Source organism: Ranitomeya variabilis, chromosome 1 (genome assembly GCF_051348905.1).
Source record: "Ranitomeya variabilis isolate aRanVar5 chromosome 1, aRanVar5.hap1, whole genome shotgun sequence".
Taxonomy (NCBI): domain Eukaryota; kingdom Metazoa; phylum Chordata; class Amphibia; order Anura; family Dendrobatidae; genus Ranitomeya; species Ranitomeya variabilis.
This window is the reverse complement of record NC_135232.1, coordinates 638,762,124-638,783,925: the sequence shown is the minus strand read 5'-3', so window position 1 is coordinate 638,783,925 and position 21,802 is coordinate 638,762,124. Positions and strand designations below refer to the sequence as shown.

General features: G+C 50.8%; 1 protein-coding gene across 1 annotated transcript in view; it reads right to left on the bottom strand.

Annotated features, from left to right (window-relative positions):
- Positions 1-19,647, bottom strand: part of ARHGAP5 (Rho GTPase activating protein 5) — an 85,995-nt gene extending 66,348 nt beyond the window's left edge. The window contains exon 1 of the mRNA XM_077261087.1: positions 19,356-19,647. The gene's annotated coding sequence lies outside the window, so the exon portion shown is untranslated. The remainder of the gene's footprint in view (positions 1-19,355) is intronic.
- Positions 19,648-21,802: the final 2,155 nt, after the last annotated feature.

Here is a 21,802-nt window from a genome sequence, read left to right as displayed (position 1 = left end):
TTTACCCGAAAACATACAACTTCCCTATATACCAATATTATGGCTGCGTGTTGTATGTGGGGCTAACAACTCATTGGCTCAATGTTACACTAATGTGAACAGAACGTGGCCGCTTCACGTCACCAAGCGCCTTCGAACGAATCACATACATCCGGAGGAAGCGAAAACCGTGGCAGCTCTCACTTCCTACGGAGGTCAAATACATCTGTAGAAGAGGAGAGCAAAGCCAGCAGTGATTGGCTGCAGGGATTGAGTGACATAATGTCACACAATCCCTGGGAAAGCCAGTGCCGACAATGGTGGAACTGCACCAGCACTAAAATGGAGCAGAATTGTTTTTATTTTACTGAGGGGAAACATGTGGATTTACAAGAGGTTCTCCAAGTAGTGGACATCTCCTTTACAGTACTGCAGGTCGGCTACATACAGGCAAATTGGCAGTTGTATAATAGCCTGTTTAGACAGGCCGACCACACTTCTATGCACACAGGACAAGGGTTCTGTGGGCATAGAATATCACTGCTCTTGGCAGCACATCAACTCTTTATATAGAATGAAATGCTGCAGAGAGTGATCATTTTTCTGCAAGCATAAAAGGCATTTCGCCTGCATTTTGCTCATTCATCACCATTGCTACGGTCACCCATTCCCAAATATCGGCCAACCTAACAGTAATAATCTTTTGCCACTTAATGGTGTAAAAATTGAGCAGTCACATAACGGCAGAGTATCTGCCCATTATCTACTTCTCTTCCTGGAAAAAGTCTGAATACTAAAAAGTTTATTTTCTTTATCAATTAATCCAGAGAGATCTGTGTGTGTCAATGTTTTCAGAGTTCTTTTCATAGAGATGATAAATTATGTTTAATGGCCATCTAAACCTGTAACAGAAAATCATAGAGGAGCCGTCATCAGGAAATCTAAAGGTTACATGTAAGACGTCAACTTGGAATAACTTTACGGGAAGATAAAAATTAAAGTGGCTGAACTCAAAATGTATTACCTAAACCTTTAAGAAGAAGACAAAAGTGACCAGAATGAATAATGCAGTCACTCCTAGGATCCCATACAAGAGGGGTCCCCGCAATCTGACCCTTTCCCATACAAGAGGGGTCCCCGCAATCTGACCCTTTCCCATACAAGAGGGGTCCCCGCAATCTGACCCTTTCCCATACAAGAGGGGTCCCCGCAATCTGACCCTTTCCCATACAAGAAGGGTCCCCGCAATCTGACCCTTTCCCATACAAGAAGGGTCCCCGCATTCTGACCCTTTCCCATACAAGAAGGGTCCCCGCAATCTGACCCTTTCCCATACAAGAAGGGTCCCCGCAATCTGACCCTTTCCCATACAAGAAGGGTCCCCGCAATCTGACCCTTTCCCATACAAGAAGGGTCCCCGCAATCTGACCCTTTCCCATACAAGAAGGGTCCCCGCAATCTGACCCTTTCCCATACAAGAAGGGTCCCCGCAATCTGACCCTTTCCCATACAAGAAGGGTCCCCGCAATCTGACCCTTTCCCATACAAGAAGGGTCCCCATAATCTGACCCTTTCCCATACAGGCACAAACACTAGACCCCACATTCACCACTGTGGAGTCATGGCCAAAAGATTACACAAACTTTGCTTCTCACTAAGTGTTACATTTTAGTCATTTAGGGCAAGTTCACACGTTTTTGCTGCGCTTTTTTATGCTAATTTTCAGCTGCTTTTTACAGTACCAGCAAAGCCTATGAGATGTCAGAAGTCTCATGCAGACACATTGGTTTTTTGTTTGATCAGCATTTTGTGCTTTCCTGGATTTTGGACATAGAGCATGTCACTTCTTTCAGTGTTTTTCAGAGTTTTTCACCCATTGACTTGAATGGGTGTTGAAAAAACACTGCAAAAACGCGTTTTTGCTGCTGAACATTCAAGGACATTAGCATGGACAAAGAAAAAAAACGCATCCAAAACGCATCAAATACACAACAATAAAAGCACCTAAACCTGCGTTTTTGACGCAGCTTCTTCCCTGCTAAGAAGATCAGGTTTTGCTGCAGAAAAAAAAAGCAAAAAAAAACGCCCTGTGTGAACTTACCCTGGGTTCACATTACGTAACTGGCATCCGTTAGACGGACTACGTTACACCGCGGCATAACGCGGTGTAACGTAGTCCTTTAACGCCGCCATTGAGTCCTATGTCGGATGCATCAATGGGCGTGCGCTAGCAATGTGCCGTCATTGAGTGACGGACCCTGGGACGTGGGCTGCAGCGTTTCCGGGTCCGTTACTGCTAGCGCAGATAGAGCATCTGCTAGTTCTATCTGCGCTAGCGCGCTGACATATCGGCCCTTGCGTTAACAGCAGTCTGTTACCGCATGTGTTGAACGGGCTGCTGTTAACGCAATGTGAACCTAGCCTTATAGTCCAAATTTTTATTAAGAAAATGTAAAAAAATAAATGGATCCAGTAGACATCTGCTCTCCAGGAACTAAATTACTGGTACATAGATTTTTTTTTTTTTACTACACACAAATGTATAATTTTATGCTAACCATTTAAGAAACCATACAATTTTAAGTTATTATTGGCAGGACTCCACAATGGAAATTCTCAGTTAATGTTTAATAAATAATTACGGTAGATAGTTATCATAACTAAAGCAAGCGAAAAATTTACCTGCCTCCTATAAATGCTTTGATTGCTGCCATTTATTGCAACCAGTGTAAAAATTAATCAATTTACAAGGGGGTTTTCCAAAAAGGCCCCTGATATCACAGACAGGGGAGCCATCGATCAGGCTGAAGAAGCACTTGCTGGGTGAAGAAACAAGCAAAGGATTTTTAAGTGCTTTGTGGTGGCGAGAGCACTTACCACCACATTTGCCAGAAATTATGCCACCAGTATCTTAGGAATGGAGAATAACATGCAAAGGTGTCAATGGATTTACATTTCAAAGACCTACATGCATATATATGCAGTTTGCGGTTCGGGGGGGGGGGGGGGGGGGGGGGGTGAAGTTAGTGACAGATTGACACAGACACCCAAGTTATGCTCCAGGAACACATTTTTCTAGACCCCTAGTTACTTGGATCTATTTAAGATGCAAAATGAGATATAAAAACAACAAAAGGAAAACAATATCAACAAATGACCACTGCTGCCTCAAGTATGTCCTCTTTCTCTCTCCATGAAGTCATAACGCCTATGCAATGCACCAAATATGTTGGTCTTGATTTTTCCTTCACTCCACATATTCAATCACGCTCATGCCACCAGCACCTCAAAAGCATCTTCAGAATCCACCCTTCTCTTACTGTGGAAAGAGCAAAAAATTACTCTTCATTTTTGCCTTCATTGCTGTAATTCATTACTAATCTGTCCTCCTGTTACTAAACTCTGTCATCTCCAATCTGTCCATGCAGCAGCCAAACTCATATCTCTGTCCAGCTCATACACCGATCTCTCTACACTGTGCCAGTCATTGCACCAGTTGCCCATTCATTTTAGAATCCATTTTAAATCAGAGCAATTTGCAAAAATGAGTGTTTTACTCATGGCCTACACATCTCCTTACTGTGACATACCCCTTATTCCTCAGTCTAGAGCCTCTCACCTAGCCAAATCAGATATCATACATTGCAATGAAGAGGGGCAATAGCCCAAAACACTGTGTCTGCAAATTGAGATTGGCTTTTATCCTAAGCCATATTTGCCAGGCTCGTTAAAGGGTGGATAATGACTTTTAGGATCACTGCTTCCAATAGATGGCGTAGAGTTCTAGTCCTCTTCCTCTCTGAAGAGACAATTGGCACATTTAATTTCCCAGAGGAGCATGCAAGGCATATCAGTCTCCTCACTCTGACATACCAGGTTTGGCTTTTCTCTCTCTACAAGGAGAAACATTACCTCTTACACCCCATTACTCATGGCCTAAAACAGATCTTTACACTAAGCAAATTTCCACATTTACCCAGACAACATTTACTTACCCAACACCTTCATTTAAGAGTATCCCCCATACTTTATGCACTCCGTCAGTTCATACCTGTGCACACACATATGCTATCTGGTGACCATCTTTTGCAGATTTACAAAGACTAAGTTGCTGTATATAAAAGAAGTATGGACCATAGAAGTATCATGCAAGCACTCATACCTGTAGTGTCACCCTAGCTGCACACGGATTGTAAGCTATTGTGTGCAGAGCCCTCACTCCATTTGTGTATACTTATTTATTGTATGTGTACATGCATAATTTTGTACCGCAAAGTGTCCAGCTCCTGCATGACTGGATGCACAGCGCGGTGTACTGCCTTACAGTCTTTCAGAGCTCATATATTGCGCTGAGCACTTCTACCTTCTGAAGTGACAAGACAATGTTTGGACCACTTGGTGGGGGTCTCAGGATTAGGACTCCCGCCGAACTGCAGGATATTTAAGGACATCATATATAAAATAAAAATACACTTTAGAACGCACCGTCCAAAACAGACACCTGTTTTTGGGGGGCATGGCAAGTTTCTGCTTTGCTTCCCACTTTTTCTCTTTACAATGCGCACTGACAGTGCGCTCTCTTACATCACTTCTCATTATAGCTGGAGATGGAGCGCACTGTCACTGTGCGTTGTAAAAATTACAGTGACTAGGGGGATCATACTGAACCAACAAAAGCTCAATAGAGCAGGGATTAGCCCAGCCCTGGAAACCGATATCACTCATGGTGGGGACAGAGGCCGCAGCAGTGACCCCCTGATAACGACTCTTGGCTTACCCAGCATGCAATGGGTGTTCTGAAAACAAAGCTTAACCAAACTGGCAGAAGGTATAAAATAAATGAATAAAGCAGAGTGGGAGCACCAGGGACTTTTTAATCAAAGTATTGGAAAAGCTATTAGATTATTACAATAAAAAGACATTTAGGCTTAAAATGATTAGTTTAGGACCATCCCTTTAAGTCTTATGCTAATCTGATTTTTTTTTTGTTAATGTATCCTCTGATTTGTTAAGTGCTGAGGAATAGGATAGGGCTATAAAAATAACGATGAATACCATTATAAAGAAGTCTGTCAGCGGGTGTAAGGAATGACATTACTTCTCGGCACTTCAGATTTGGATCTACAAGGCTCATGCCCGATTGTGGCTGCATTCATAGATGTCAGTATATATCAGCCTTCCATAGATAAAACCTCTCAGCTACAGCAGCCTTCATGACTTCCTCGGCCTCGCATCTTAGGTTGGACCATCCATTAAAATGCTGACAGTCTGCCCTACAACAGCAGCGCGCATGTCTGGAATCTGAATCCCAGGAACAAGGCTAACATTATACCCGTGCAGTCTGGCTGCTGATGAACTCCGAGGACTGCCTGGCATATTAAGCAGGACAACGGCCACGATTAGTGACATTGTAAGTGCATCTGTCATCGCCAGCACACGGAGGGTTAACGAGCTCAGGAGCTGTAGCCTTTCCGGAACCCTGCGAGTGTCTCTGCTCTATTCTCTAGCAAAGCAATAGCTGGAGTGTTTATAGCAAGCATAAACAGCATGTGTGACCTGAGCCCGACAACAGCCTGTTCTTACTACGGAAACATAGCTATCGATTTACCATTTACAGGTTTTGCCACCTAATCGGAGAGCAGCATAATGTAGGAGACCCTGATTCCAGCGATGTGTCACTTACTGGGCTGCTTGCTGTAGTAGTGATAAAATCACTGATTTATTAGCAGAGGACTAGTAACCCTGCTGCCACATAGTCCAACCCCGCCCTCACCACGGATTGGCAGCTTCTGGCTTATGCACAGTATACACAGAAAGCTGCCAGTCAGTGGTGTGGGCGGGGTTACACAGAGCTCAGCATTCAGAGAACTGCTACATCTGCAGCAGAGAAAACCGGGAATTTACCAAAATGACAGCGAAGAGCCCAGTAAGTGACACATCGCTGGAATCAGGGTCCTTGTCCCTACATTATGCCGCTTCAAAATGAGTAGTAAAAACCTGGTGACAGATTCCTAAACTAACAATTGCCATAATTATACCAATTCTACTGTATCATTTACAACAAGTTAAAGAGGTTTTTATATCACAATTACTGGGCTATCACAATAAGTCCCATCTCTAGGATCCTCGCCATTCCTATGAAAGCACCTAAACCACCGGCTGTGGAAGTCGCCATTTTCATGTCACTAACCTTGTGTGTTAGATGGAAAATGTGTAAATCGCTATTTACAGGAAACGTAACAATGCCCTGTCATGCGGCCACTAGGTGTCCCCTTTTCTGTACATTGCTGCCCACTGATGGTTGTCAGGTGAAATCCGTCCTTCGTAACAGGGGAGCAGAGACCAATCACAGGAAGCAGGGGCGGAGCTTAGCATCTGTCAGCTGTGAGCTGCCGTATGAGGAGCAGATAGAGATGGGAATTCCCTACATATAAAGCTCATCCAGTGTCTCCCTCCCATCCTCCATCTTCATACAGGCTCCCCCCTACACAGAGCAATAATCCCTGCTCCCTACCTCTACAAAACAGCTCTACTGTGCATCATACACTAACCTAAAGCATGTATGCTGCTGTCCCCCTCAATCCCTCACCCCGCCGTCTCCCTCAGTCCCTCGCCCCGCCGTCTCCCTCAGTCCCTCGCCCCACCAACCCCCTTCAGTCCCTCACCCCGCCGTCCCCCCTCAGTCCCTCACCCCGCCGTCCCCCCTCAGTCCCTCACCCCGCCGTCCCCCCTCAGTCCCTCACCCCGCCGTCCCCCCTCAGTCCCTCACCCCGCCGTCCCCCCTCAGTCCCTCACACCGCCGTCCCCCCTCAGTCCCTCACACCGCCGTCCCCCCTCAGTCCCTCACACCGCCGTCCCCCCTCAGTCCCTCACACCGCCGTCCCCCCTCAGTCCCTCACACCGCCGTCCCCCCTCAGTCCCTCACACCGCCGTCCCCCCTCAGTCCCTCACACCGCCGTCCCCCCTCAGTCCCTCACACCGCCGTCCCCTTCAGTCCCTCACACCGCCGTCCCCTTCAGTCCCTCACACCGCCGTCCCCTTCAGTCCCTCACACCGCCGTCCCCTTCAGTCCCTCACACCGCCGTCCTTCAGTCCCTCACACCGCCGTCCCCTTCAGTCTCTCACCCCGCCGTCCCCCTCCATCCCTCACCCCGCCGTCCCCCTCCATCCCTCACCCCGCCGTCCCCCTCCATCCCTCACCCCGCCGTCCCCCTCCATCCCTCACCCCGCCATCACCTCAATCTCTCAGACGCTCACCAATGCATACATATTTAAAATAAATACGCTGACAGCCCAGTGCAAAAGATGCCCCAAAAAACCTTACGTCAGTGTCTAAAAGACGTCGCATGCACATACCTTTTTTATTTTAAATAGTTTTCCATAGCACAGGCCTTGTTAAAATTTCCAGATGTGCAGTTTCATGGTCCTCTAATATTTAGAGCATTACATTTAAAAGAGCGATGTCATATCCTATATATTACCAGCACCCTTACACAAATGTAACTACAACCTGGAGAAAGAAAACAGACTTTCTAGCGCCTCCTATTTGATGTAGCTACCCTACAAGTTAAAGGGATTGTCCACTACCGGACAACAACTGCTAAATTAATCAAGGGCCTTGCAGAAAATAAGAGAAAACAAACAAACAATGTAGGTGTTTATAAGTTTGTGAATCAATGAGAATTTTCCATATTTTTCTGCATAAATTTGACCTAAAACTACATCAGATTTTCACTAAGCCGTAAAAGTAAATATTTGACTCCTCTATTAAATGAGGAAAATGATCAAATATCGCATGTCTGTCAGCGGCTTAAGTATGTGAACCTTTAGGCTTAGCACAATTAGCAGATAATTTGCAAGGTGAAATTAAAATCTGTTGTTTTCAAACAATGAGATGACAATCAGGTGTGAGTAGGTGACCTATTTTATTGAAAGAACAGGGACATATAGTCTGATCTCGACAACCTATGTTTGTGGAAGAGTATCATGACACAAGGCAGATTCCTGAGGACCTCAGAAAGAGTAGATGATGCTCATCAGGCTGGAAAAGGTTATAAAACCATGTCTTAACAGTTTGGACTGCACTAAGCCAGTGTCAGACAATTTGTGCACAAATGGAGCAAATTCACGACCATTATTACTTTTCCCAGGAGTGATCGACCAGCAAGGACCACTCCAAGAGTAAGGTGTAGGCTATTTTGTAAGGTCACAAAGGAACTCAAGGTAAATTCTAAGAAACTAAAGGCCTCACTCAAGTTAGCTAATGTAACAATTTGTGACTCCGCCATCAGTAGGACACTAAACAGCAGTGTGCACTGTAGTATTCCTAAGGGAAAGCTACAGCTCTCCAAAAAAAGAGCATTGCTGCTCAGCTGCAGTTTGCGACCAGGTCACACAAGTCAGAAGGCTACTGGAACAACGTTTTGTGGACGGAAGAAGGCAAAATAAAGATTTTTTTGTTGTTGTTTACATCAAAAGATTTATGTTTGGAAAAAGAAAGACCACTATCTGGACCAGAACGGATGCCTTCATTAGTGGAACAATTCATTCTGAATCTTATTTGCAAATTCCAGAAGATGTCAGGACTTTTGCCCATGAGCTAAATCTCACCACAATGGGGGTCGTCATGCAGAAAGAAAAAGCCCCAATGCACACTGCCTACAATAGAATGGTGAAGAATAAAGTTTTGGAATGGCCAATATTAATATTGTTTGGTTCCCTTTCCATACTTTAGGAACTTGTGAGAAAATCAGATTTATTTTTGGGTCAAACTTACACAGAAATATGGAAAATTCTGAAGCGTCGTTCACAAACTTGAAAGCACCTCACCTCCCATGGTACCGTATTTTCTGCATGTAAATCCATGCATTTAACCTTAAAGAACCTTGTAAAATGACTAAGTATGTGCACCAAAGGATTTCAGACAAGAGACAAATCTTTTCATCATGTTCTGTTTGCTGCACTTCTAGTTTTGCCTTACAAAGGTACTTACCGTACGTATAATGCTTCCCAAAATATTACCAAGTGAATTTGTCCTTAGAGAACAACATTTTTACATGGATTTTGGGAAGGTTAAAAAAAAAATTCAACAAAAAAAAAAAAAAAACTTTTTATTTTATGTTTAATGCTTTTTTGTGTATGTGGTGTTTCTTCAGCTTGACTTTCCCTGGCTGTACAATTTAGAGAATTTTTAGAAGCAGAATTGCTTTAAGAGTTGACACATTACTTCTTTGGAAAATAAAGTGCACCATGTGCTAAAAGGATTTTTTTCCCATTGAGATCAATAGGAAACTGCTGCAAAAGGTGCGGATTCATCAAGACGGACCTGTTATGCATCAGTACTGAGTCTGCGGGAGTAAGATGTGCCAAACATTCATGTGCAGGGGAAGTCACTACTATCTATCCGCGCGGGGGCGGGCCAGCAGAGCCACGCGGGGGCGGGCCAGCAGAGCCACGCGGGGGCGGGCCAGCAGAGCCACGCGGGGGCGGGCCAGCAGAGCCACGCGGGGGCGGGCCAGCAGAGCCACGCGGGGGCGGGCCAGCAGAGCCACGCGGGGGCGGGCCAGCAGAGCCACGCGGGGGCGGGCCAGCAGAGCCACGCGGGGGCGGGCCAGCAGAGCCACGCGGGGGCGGGCCAGCAGAGCCACGCGGGGGCGGGCCAGCAGAGCCACGCGGGGGCGGGCCAGCAGAGCCACGCGGGGGCGGGCCAGGAGTCACAGCCCGTACATACAGTGTGAAACCAGCCTCATAGACAAAGAATAAAGGATGCGTTCACACGACCAGTATTTGCTGGCATTTTATATCAGTATCTGTAAGCCAAAACCATTGCCCCTCTCCTGATTTGGCATACAAATATAGAAGAAAAATACTGAATGTGTGAACATGGCCTTAGCAAAGGCTATTAAAAAAAAACACATCTGAGTGTAAATCATAACCTTTCCTTTCAAGCAAGAAACTTTCTGCTACTAGCAACCAGTTAAACAATAACCAAAATTATCAAGGCAGAAAACAAATCCAATAAACGACCAGGAGCATAATGAAAGCGTTATTTGATCTATGAAGCCAGATCATTCATGCGTTCACTTTCAGCTCAATTAAATACTTCCAAACAGGATAATCCCAGGGGAAATACTACTAAGAGAGAACCTTGCACTTATTGGGCTTAAAGGGAATCTGTCATCAGAGTGGTGCTACTCAATCTGAGAGCCGGATGACATTGGGGCAGAGACCCTGATTCCAGTGATGTGTCACTTACTGGGCTGCTTGCTGCAGTTTTGATACAATCCCTGCTTTATCTGCTGCAGATTTAGCAGTTCTCTGAATGCTGAGCTCTGTATAACCCCACCCATACCACTGATTGGCAGCTTCGATACGCAGAAAGCAGTCAATCAGAGGTGTGTGCGGGGTTATATGGAGGACTACATGGCAGGGCAGCAGGCTAACTAATCTTCTATGATAAATTCTGCTGATAAAACTACAGGAAGTAGCCTAGTAAGTGACATCACTGGAACCAGGGTCTCTATCTCTACGTTACGATGCACTCAGTTTAGGTGGCAAAAACCTGGAGTCAGATTCTCTTTAAAAAGAAGTGCTGAAGAATATATTGAACGGAACAAATTACACATGGCATAAAGGGCACACATTTTCAGGCACACTGCAGATTTTCAAAGGTGCGGCATGTCCTTTGTATTGCTGATTTGTTTTCAAGGATCCTGCCATAGATTTCACCCTTGTCTAAAGCTACGGTTTTGCAAATAAAGACAGCGACAAATACCTTGAGTGGTAAAAAAATATCAATTGCATATAAAATAAATGATATCTACTCCACATGGCCCCCTAAAATGGAATATATATCCATATAGCGGATGCGTGAAGAGGGTTTCTTCACTAATCCACATCTGACCAGCAAGTTACAGCCCAGACTCCACAATCTGCTCTTAAGCATCCAGTTATTCCACAGCCCCCAGCTAAAGGGAAAGTACTGGGTCCGAGTACTCAGCCCGGGTGTATGAGCACACTGTGTGCTAGGGGGAAGATGACCGAAAATCATCCAGTGACAAAGCGTGGCAGCAGAAGTAACTCTGGGCATGCACTTACTGTATCTATGGGGCCATAATTACCCCAATCATTTTATTTGGTCTGCAGGTAATTGAAGTCCTATAAAACCAGTGTCCGGTACCAATAAGTGGCCGATATACGGCGGCATAAACCAGTGGACGATATACGGCGGCATAAACCAGTGGACGATATACAGTGGTATAAACCAGTGGCCAATATACAGTGGCATAAACCAGTGGCCAATATACGGTGGCATAAACCAGTGGCCAATATACGGTGGTATAAACCAGTGGACGATATACAGTGGTATAAACCAGTGGCCAATATACAGTGGTATAAACCAGTGGCCAATATACAGTGGTATAAACCAGTGGCCAATATACAGTGGTATAAACCAGTGGCCAATATACGGTGGTATAAACCAGTGGCCAATATACAGTGGTATAAACCAGTGGCCAATATACAGTGGTATAAACCAGTGGCCAATATACAGTGGTATAAACCAGTGGCCAATATACAGTGGTATAAACCAGTGGCCAATATACAGTGGTATAAACCAGTGGCCAATATACAGTGGTATAAACCAGTGGCCAATATACAGTGGTATAAACCAGTGGCCAATATACAGTGGTATAAACCAGTGGCCAATATACAGTGGTATAAACCAGTGGCCAATATACGGTGGTATAAACCAGTGGCCAATATACAGTGGTATACACCAGTGGCCAATATACGGTGGTATAAACCAGTGGCCAATATACAGTGGTATAAACCAGTGGCCAATATACAGTGGTATACACCAGTGGCCAATATACGGTGGTATAAACCAGTGGCCAATATACAGTGGTACAAACCAGTAGCCAATATATGGTGATATACCTTTATTAATATATAGAAAGGTGTAATCTACTACTTCTACTGAGGTCAGAAAAAGTTTTCACTAGTTGTTATGAACATATCAATGTCCCATAATTGAAATTTAGAGTCTTGAAAACTATGGCCGGCCTAACGGGACGACACATTAATCACACACAGCTTTTTTTTGTTTCGTTTTTTTTTTTTTTTTTTTTTTTTTACACCTAGGATGTAATTTTTAACCATTTAGATGCAGCTGTCAATCTCCGACAGTGGTACTTCAACTGCTCTGTTACGCGTACACAAGTACGTGACATAATCATGGGGTAAATTGTCATTGTAAAGTAAACTACACAACCCACTGTGCACCCCAGGCCACAGGGGGAGCCATGCAAACCTAAAGGTACCTTCACACTAAACGACTTTGTAACGATAACGATAGCGATCCGTGATGTTGCAGCGTCCTGGATAGCGATCTCGTTGTGTTTGACACGCAGCAGGGATCAGGATCCTGCTGTGATATCGCTGGTCGGAGGTAGAAGGCCAGAACTTTATTTGGTCGTCAGATCGGTGTGTATCGTCGTGTTTGACAGCAAAAGCAACGATGCCAGCAATGTTTTACAATGGTAACCAGGGTAAATATCGGGTTACTAAGCGCAGGGCCGCGCTTAGTAACCCGATATTTACCCTGGTTACCATTGTAAAAGTAAAAGTAAAAAAAAAAAAAAACACTACATACTCACCCTCTGATGTCTGTCACGTCCCCCGGCGTCCGCGCTGCTGCTCAGAGCTTCCTGCACTGAATGTGTCAGTGCCGGCTGGAAAGCAAAGCACAGCGGTGACGTCACCGCTCTGCTGTTAGGGCCGGCGCTTACACAGTGCAGGGAAGCGGACGCCGGGGGACGCGAATGTAAGTATGTAATGTTTGTTTTTTTACATTTACGCTGGTAACCAGGGTAAACATCGGGTTACTAAGCGCGGCCCTGCGCTTAGTAACCCGATGTTTACCCTGGTTACCCGGGGACCTCGGCATCGTTGGTCGCTGGAGAGCCGTCTGTGTGACAGCTCTCCAGCGATCGGCATCGTTGTCGATATCGCTGCAGCGTCGCTTAGTGTGAAGGTACCTTAAGGCTACAATGTGAGCCGGGCGTACCCCAGGCTACAGGGTGAGCTGTTTTGTGTGTGTTGTGGAGCCATATTGCAGACAAGGCCCAGGTCACTGGCTCCATCAGATGAGAGTCCTTCACATCATCACTTGTACGTGTGTCTCTAGTCTATAGGGCCGCTCTCGGGGTGACTGAGCACGGGTCACGTTTGTCGTCTATCACACCTGGGCGCATACGGCAGAATTCCCATAGTGAGAACTCACAGCAGATTATACAATGTGTATTCACTAGCAGAAAGTCTCCTGCAAATGCTGCAAAATCTATCTGCAGCATAGACTGACCGGAGCAGCGTGTGCACGATCTGCAGCTGTCAATATCTGACTGGTGCCAAACAAAGGGTGAAATGTGCGACATGTAACCTCCCCTTCCTCCCACTGGTACACACCGCTGACGGCATCACTGCGGGGGGCCACCAAGGAGCGGTGTCTGCAGTGTACGTACTACCCCTTATCAATGTGAGTGATACAAGGGTTGCCGGCATCTATGCATTTCACCTTGCTACACCTATCCGGGCTGGAAGACTGTTGTATACTGTTTAGCCACCGCTGGTCTACACTATACTGTCCTTCCATCAAATGTAGACCATGGACACCCCAAAACGCTAAAGGGTTCAGGATCACTTATTTAAAAGCGATTTTCCATTACATTAACAGTGGACCTATGGTGGTCTTATAAATTAAAAAAAAGACATCCTTCTCCCCCTTCTGGCAGGGGACATCATGTGACTACTGCAGACCACTGTGGTTCTCTTGTGGCTTTGGCAGCACTTGACCACTCCAGCCCATCAGTTGCTGCTGCTTGTCAGCAGAGATCATGTGACTAACCCTACAGGGGGAAGAGAAGAGACCAGCAGGGGAACATGGGTAGCAGTACCAGGGAATAGAGGAGTCCTGTAAATAAGGATCTGAGGGGGGTGGTTGCTTTCTGTTTTGATTTTTTAAAAGGAAATCTGTCAGAAGGTTATTGCTATGAAATCTGAGTATCATGATGTAGGGGCAGGGAGTCCGATTCCAGCGATGTATCACTTACTGAGCTGCTTGCTATAGTTTTGATAGAATCCCTATTTTCTCTCCGGTGGTCAGAATGCAGTTGTGTATAACCCTGCCCACAGCTCTGATTGGCAGCTTCCTGTGTACACTATGCATTGTGAGTCAGCGGTCAATCAGTGTTTGGGGCGGGGTTAGATCGGGTAGACTGCCTGACACCTAGTCCTGCAGTGATAATCTCCTGCTGATAAAACATCGATTGTATTGAAACTACAACACAGCCTAGTAAGTGATATCACTGGAGTCAGGGTAGCTTGCTCTATATTATGCTGCTCTCAGACTAAATAGCAAAAACCTGCTGACAAATTCCCTTTAAGACCATTTAAATGATATAGTGGGCAGCCACATTAACTATTAGTGGAGAGGTTTGCAAAAATCTAAAAACTATAGGGCGTCATCAGCAAATTTTTGCACAACATGAAAGTTGCACAGTTGCATCATCACATCTAAGGTCTGTCGTCGTAGTTTTGCTTCAACAACTTAATGCAAATTCGGTGGAACTATTGAAACCTGTGACAGGTAAGTCATGGCCGACTGACTTGGTCCTCTCTCAGCCCAACAGCAGCAATCCCACCTGCTTTGGAGGAATTAGTGGCCCCCTGCCTCTTGGGCCCTTAGGTGGTTGCACAGCTTGCATCAATGGCGATGTAGTGACTATTTCACTGCACTACTGTCACACAATAGGGGCACAGACTTGTACTTTGGGTCCAGAATCAAGAGATTTTGCAGAGACAAATCTAGAGTATATCTGTAGGTCACAGATCCTTAGTGTAAAGCCCTGAGGAATCACAGAAGTTTACACACCATGCGCCATACCTGCCCCCTACCTATGGCAACCGTTAGCGTTGCTTAGCAACAGGCCAATCTCTACAAGTGTACCAAATATGTGATTTATATCTACACACTCAGATGATATATTGACACAGGATTTATCTTTCTTTATAAAAATACTCAAAATGAGATGGCCATATCAATTAAATAATGTATCATTAAGCAGCTGCATTAAGTCAGTCTCAAGATGTCATTTCAGGGGTCCCCGACCTTCCGTTTAACAGCGGAAGCGATGTGCTCTCAACAGTTTGGACCGGCTGCAGGGTCGGAGAAAAGCAGCAATCCGGACAACATAAAAAAAGAGCTTGAAAGCGCTGCGCTCCTTACCTAGAGATAGGCCACTGCTACCAAGACTATTGAAATTGCCTCCTCTGAGAAAAAGAGGACTTAACTCTATAGCGCCACCTGTTGGAAGTAGCGATCCTACAAGTCACAATCAACCCTCTAACGAGTCGTGCAATATGACTTAGGATAAAAGCCAAATCAGTATCTCAATTCGCAGACACGTTGTTTCGGGCTGTTGGCCCTCGTCAGTGCGAAGCATGAGACAAGACTATTGAGGTATCCTTGGCAACGAGCAGTAAACTATAGGATTAATAATCCAGAGGATTTTTAATAAGGGGTGAATTGAAAAGGTTGCTGGCTGTTACAGACACTTTGCAATCTTACCCATTAACTAGGGCTGAGACAAGTTATTTTACAAATAAACAAACAAATGGGAAAGGCTTCAGCAGTATTCGTGGTAGTGAACAGGTCCGGCTTTGTTCTGAGCAGGAAGGAAGACACTCGCCAAGGTCATATACCATGGCATCCCCGACAAGCCCAGGCTGCAGCGTTATGCTGCGGATTATCGGATGCTCTACATCCGGAGCAGAAAAGCACCCTGCTCCCAATGACAGCACTGGCCGACCCCAGGCCGTGTGCAGGTGCGCTCTCACCTACGGATCTGCAGCACTGCACGTGGATTAGTGACGCTATAAGGTGACAAGCTGCAGATGGCCGCCGCACTGGAGGTCACTTTCCAATGCAGATTTTCCGGTACTCAGCGTGTGGATTAGATTAGGTCAAATCTCCTCCATTTTGCTGCGCCCATCTCCATAGGGTGTGTAGGGGGATTCCTGGCTCACTCCCCCGGTAGCGCTGGTCCAGTACTTAGTGTCCCATCCTCTCTGGACTTTGACACTTTCATTCTGCACAGAGATTAAATATACAGCCAGAAGCGACTATCAGGCCATTATGGTTAACCCCGATGGCGCTGGCCGTTATAAAGCAAATACTAATCAGTAACCTCAGCTTTCACTTCAGCAGCAATAGAGGAAGAACCTCCGGTGATTCACCAGCCGCGGAGAAACAAGACGGCACTGCCCGGCACATGGACCGAGGTGGGGGCTGAGACCACCACCAGCTACTAAGAGATCTCCCCCGGCAACCAGGGGTCAGCCATGGGTATGGGGCACGCGGGGATGGTGGCGGACTGCTGCCCTTCTATGCTTCTAGGGTCCGGAGAGACGGGAGCCATTGTAAAGTGACTTTATGGAGGAGAGAGTGAAGTATTGATTGGGGGGCAAATAACGTATCCCCCCGTCCATGAACCCCAATGTGCTGACAGCTTACAGCCCCTCTATAGCGCTCACACATTCCGCAGCACTGTACAAAGATTCCCCCCATTCCCACCAGTCTGTGATGTCATCATAGGAATGTGGGAGGAGACCCCAACACCCCTGAAAGAGAACACACAAACTCCGGACCCTGCTGCTCACCACTTATATACCGATGCCACCCAGGCTCCATGTTGGCCACTGTACCTTTGGTGCCATGACCCCCACTGCTCCGTCACCGGTACAACCCCCCCGGCTCTGCCCTCCAATCTGCCGGTGTTCAGACAGTAGACGCCCCCTCCCCTCTGTACAAACATGAGCTGGGGTTATGGGGTATAACGGCGACCCAGCACTGCGCCCCGCCGTACAGGTGTGTACGGAGTATATACGGCAGGGCACACAGCAGCACCACGACTAGCGCTGACGGCAGCGGCCATGAAATGGTTACTGTCCGCAGATTCCACCTAATTCCTCCACGTACAATGACCGGCTGCACAAAGCCATCTGGCAGCGGGGATTAGAGCGGGGTCCTGGTGCCCTGGCGGTGCGGGGGGCTGACGTCCTCTCACTGATGCTGGAGAATTATAGCGGCATTAAGCTGCCGAGCACCGTACTGTAGTGGGGGGTGCAGGATGCACCCGACCATGGGGGGACGGAGACTGGTGCACCGTACTGTAGCGGGGGGTTACACCAGACCGTAGGGGGGGATAGTGCACCGGACCATAGAGATGGAGGGATAGTGCACCGTACTGTAGCGGGGGGTTACACCAGACCGTAGGGGGGGGATAGTGCACCGGACCATAGAGATGGAGGGATAGTGCACCGTACTGTAGCGGGGGGTTACACCAGACTGTAGGGGGGGATAGTGCACCGGACCATAGAGATGGAGGGATAGTGCACCGTACTGTAGCGGGGGGTTACACCAGACTGTAGGGGGGGATAGTGCACCGGACCATAGAGATGGAGGGATAGTGCACCGTACTGTAGCGGGGGGGATAGTGCACCAGGCCGTAGGGGGGGATAGTGCACCGGACCATAGAGATGGAGGGATAGTGCACCGGACCATAGAGATGGAGGGATAGTGCACCGTACTGTAGCGGGGGGGATAGTGCACCAGGCCGTAGCAGTGGGGAGAGGTGAAGCGGACTGCACCCGGGAGAGGGTGGGGGGTCTTTGGGGTGCGCAACGACGGACCGCAGCCGGGAGGGGGGTGCGCAACGACGGACCGCAGCCGGGAGGGGGGTGCGCAACGACGGACCGCAGCCGGGAGGGGGGTGCGCAACGACGGACCGCAGCCGGGAGGGGGATGCGCAACGACGGACCGCAGCCGGGAGGGGGGTGCGCAACGACGGACCGCAGCCGGGAGGGGGGTGCGCAACGACGGACCGCAGCCGGGAGGGGGGTGCGCAACGACGGACCGCAGCCGGGAGGGGGGTGGGCAACGACGGACCGCAGCCGGGAGGGGGGTGCGCAACGACGGACCGCAGCCGGGAGGGGGGTGCGCAACGACGGACCGCAGCCGGGAGGGGGGTGCGCAACGACGGACCGCAGCCGGGAGGGGGGTGCGCAACGACGGACCGCAGCCGGGAGGGGGGTGCGCAACGACGGACCGCAGCCGGGAGGGGGGTGCGCAACGACGGACCGCAGCCGGGAGGGGGGTGCGCAACGACGGACCGCAGCCGGGAGGGGGGTGCGCAACGACGGACCGCAGCCGGGAGGGGGGTGCGCAACGACGGACCGCAGCCGGGAGGGGGGTGCGCAACGACGGACCGCAGCCGGGAGGGGGGTGCGCAACGACGGACCGCAGCCGGGAGGGGGGTGCGCAACGACGGACCGCAGCCGGGAGGGGGGTGCGCAACGACGGACCGCAGCCGGGAGGGGGGTGGGCAACGACGGACCGCAGCCGGGAGGGGGGTGGGCAACGACGGACCGCAGCCGGGAGGGGGGTGCGCAACGACGGACCGCAGCCGGGAGGGGGGTGCGCAACGACGGACCGCAGCCGGGAGGGGGGTGCGCAACGACGGACCGCAGCCGGGAGGGGGGTGCGCAACGACGGACCGCAGCCGGGAGGGGGGTGCGCAACGACGGACCGCAGCCGGGAGGGGGGTGCGCAACGACGGACCGCAGCCGGGAGGGGGGTGCGCAACGACGGACCGCAGCCGGGAGGGGGGTGCGCAACGACGGACCGCAGCCGGGAGGGGGGTGCGCAACGACGGACCGCAGCCGGGAGGGGGGTGCGCAACGACGGACCGCAGCCGGGAGGGGGGTGCGCAACGACGGACCGCAGCCGGGAGGGGGGTGCGCAACGACGGACCGCAGCCGGGAGGGGGGTGCGCAACGACGGACCGCAGCCGGGAGGGGGGTGGGCAACGACGGACCGCAGCCGGGAGGGGGGTGGGCAACGACGGACCGCAGCCGGGAGGGGGGTGCGCAACGACGGACCGCAGCCGGGAGGGGGGTGCGCAACGACGGACCGCAGCCGGGAGGGGGGTGCGCAACGACGGACCGCAGCCGGGAGGGGGGGGGGGGGGAACGGACCGTAGTGGGGTAGCTGTACCCCTGAGTGGCACATAATGGCCCCCACTCTGCCACCCTGGGCACCTCACCCCGGCAGCACCGGGTCACCTCTGGCCTCAGCACCTCTCCCCGCATTGCACCGGCTGATCCGCAGCTCACACACCGGCCCCGCACTGTGACACCGAGAACTTCCCCGCATCCTCTGGGCGCAGACAGGACGACTAGCGGCAGCCACAGCTCGGCGATGCCCGCCCCGGCAGCTCCTGACAGCCCCGGCCTGCCTCCGCCGTGCCGCCTCTCCTCACCTGTGCAGCGGCCTCATGTCCCGTCGTCTCCCCAGCACCGCTCCTCTGCTATCCCGGGCCGCGATGTTCTGCCCCTGCAGCCGCCGATCGCTCCGCGCCGCTCCGGCTCTCTCCAGTAATGGCGGCGCAGCGACACCCCCCCTTCCCCAGGCCCGATGGAAGCGTCGTGAACGCGGATGTGTGTGCGCGCATTCCCTGAGAATCCTCCAATCCGCTGACGTCATCCACATCAGCAACGTCATCACCGGGAACGGATCGCCCTTCGCGTCAGGCCCCGCCTCTCTCCCGTCCTGGACCCCACCCCTTTCATGTTATACGTGCCACACTCCCGCCCCATCCAGCTTAAGGCTCCGCCCGTCGCTATTCGCCCCGCCCTCTTATTCTAGCGCAAAGCACTGTGGGAAATGTAGTTTTGCAGGCATTAGCGCAAAACAGAAGGTAACGTATAGTGAGATATGCTGCTGATTCCGTTCTTGTCTGTACGGAGAGAGGGTTATTGTATCGGTCCAGAGTATATTATTATTAGCCCTCAGATGTGTGACGGTGAAATAAAAGCTCATGACTGGCGAATTATCAGCCCTAGTCAGATATGCTGCCCCCTGCAGTCCGGGAACGGTGCTGCCCCCTGCAGTCCGGGAACGATGCTGCCCCCTGCAGTCGGGGAACGATGCTGCCCTCTACAGCCGGGGAACGGTGCTGCCCTCTGCAGTCAGGGAATGGTGCTGCCCCCTGCAGTCAGGGAACGGTGCTGCCCCCTGCAGTCAGGAAACGGTGCTGCCCCCTGCAGTCAGGAAACGGTGCTGCCCCTGCAGTCAGGAAACGGTGCTGCCCCCTGCAGTCAGGAAACGGTGCTGCCCCTGCAGTCGGGGAACGGTGCTGCCCCCTGCAGTCAGGAAACGGTGCTGCCCCTGCAGTCAGGAAACGGTGCTGCCCCTGCAGTCAGGAAACGGTGCTGCCCCCTGCAGTCAGGAAACGGTGCTGCCCCTGCAGTCGGGGAACGGTGCTGCCCCTGCAGTCGGGGAACGGTGCTGCCCCTGCAGTCAGGGAACGGTGCTGCCCCCTGCAGTCAGGGAACGATGCTGCCCCTGCAGTCGGGGAACGGTGCTGCCCCCTGCAGTCAGGAAACGGTGCTGCCCCCTGCAGTCAGGAAACGGTGCTGCCCCCTGCAGTCAGGAAACGGTGCTGCCTCTTGCAGTCAGGGAATGGTGCTGCCCCCTGCAGTCAGGGAACGGTGCTGCCCCCTGCAGTCAGGAAACGGTGCTGCCCCCTGCAGTCAAGAAACGGTGCTGCCCCTGGAGTCAGGGAACGGTGCTGCCCCTGCAGTCAGGGAACGGTGCTGCCCCTGCAGTCAGGGAACGGTGCTGCCCCTGCAGTCAGGAAACGGTGCTGCCCCCTGCAGTCAGGGAACGATGCTGCCCCTGCAGTCGGGGAACGGTGCTGCCCCCTGCAGTCAGGAAACGGTGCTGCCCCCTGCAGTCAGGGAACGGTGCTGCCCCCTGCAGTCAGGAAACGGTGCTGCCCCCTGCAGTCAGGAAACGGTGCTGCCTCTTGCAGTCAGGGAATGGTGCTGCCCCCTGCAGTCAGGGAACGGTGCTGCCCCCTGCAGTCAGGAAACGGTGCTGCCCCCTGCAGTCAAGAAACGGTGCTGCCCCTGGAGTCAGGGAACGGTGCTGCCCCTGCAGTCAGGAAACGGTGCTGCCCCCTGCAGTCAGGAAACGGTGCTGCCCCCTGCAGTCAGGAAACGGTGCTGCCCCCTGCAGTCAGGGAACGGTGCTGCCCCCTGCAGTCAGGAAACGGTGCTGCCCCCTGCAGTCAGGAAACGGTGCTGCCCCCTGCAGTCAGGGAACGGTGCTGCCCCCTGCAGTCAGGAAACGGTGCTGCCCCCTGCAGTCAGGAAACGGTGCTGCCCCTGCAGTCGGGAAACGGTGCTGCCCCCTGCAGTCAGGAAACGGTGCTGCCCCCTGCAGTCAGGGAACGGTGCTGCCCCCTGCAGTCAGGGAACGGTGCTGCCCCTGCAGTCAGGAAACGGTGCTGCCCCCTGCAGTCAGGAAACGGTGCTGCCCCTGCAGTCGGGGAACGGTGCTGCCCCTGAAGTCAGGGAACGGTGCTGCCCCTGCAGTCAGGAAACGGTGCTGCCCCCTGCAGTCAGGGAACGGTGCTGCCCCCTGCAGTCGGGAAACGGTGCTGCCCCTGCAGTTGGGGAACGGTGCTGCCCCCTGCAGTCCACTATGGTACTTTGTGTCCCTTATTCCACCAAAGGGGTCATCTCAAATGTTTGCAGGAACTCACCAATTCAGGTCCCCCTGCTTGCCTGGAGCCAGTACGCTCCTGAATAATTGACAGTTCGGACCAGCCACATCGTTGTACTGTTGGCACAATCTGTAGGCTCTCCAATGCTAAAAGCAATGACAGTGAAGCTGGCTGGATCAGGCAATCTGAGCAGCTTC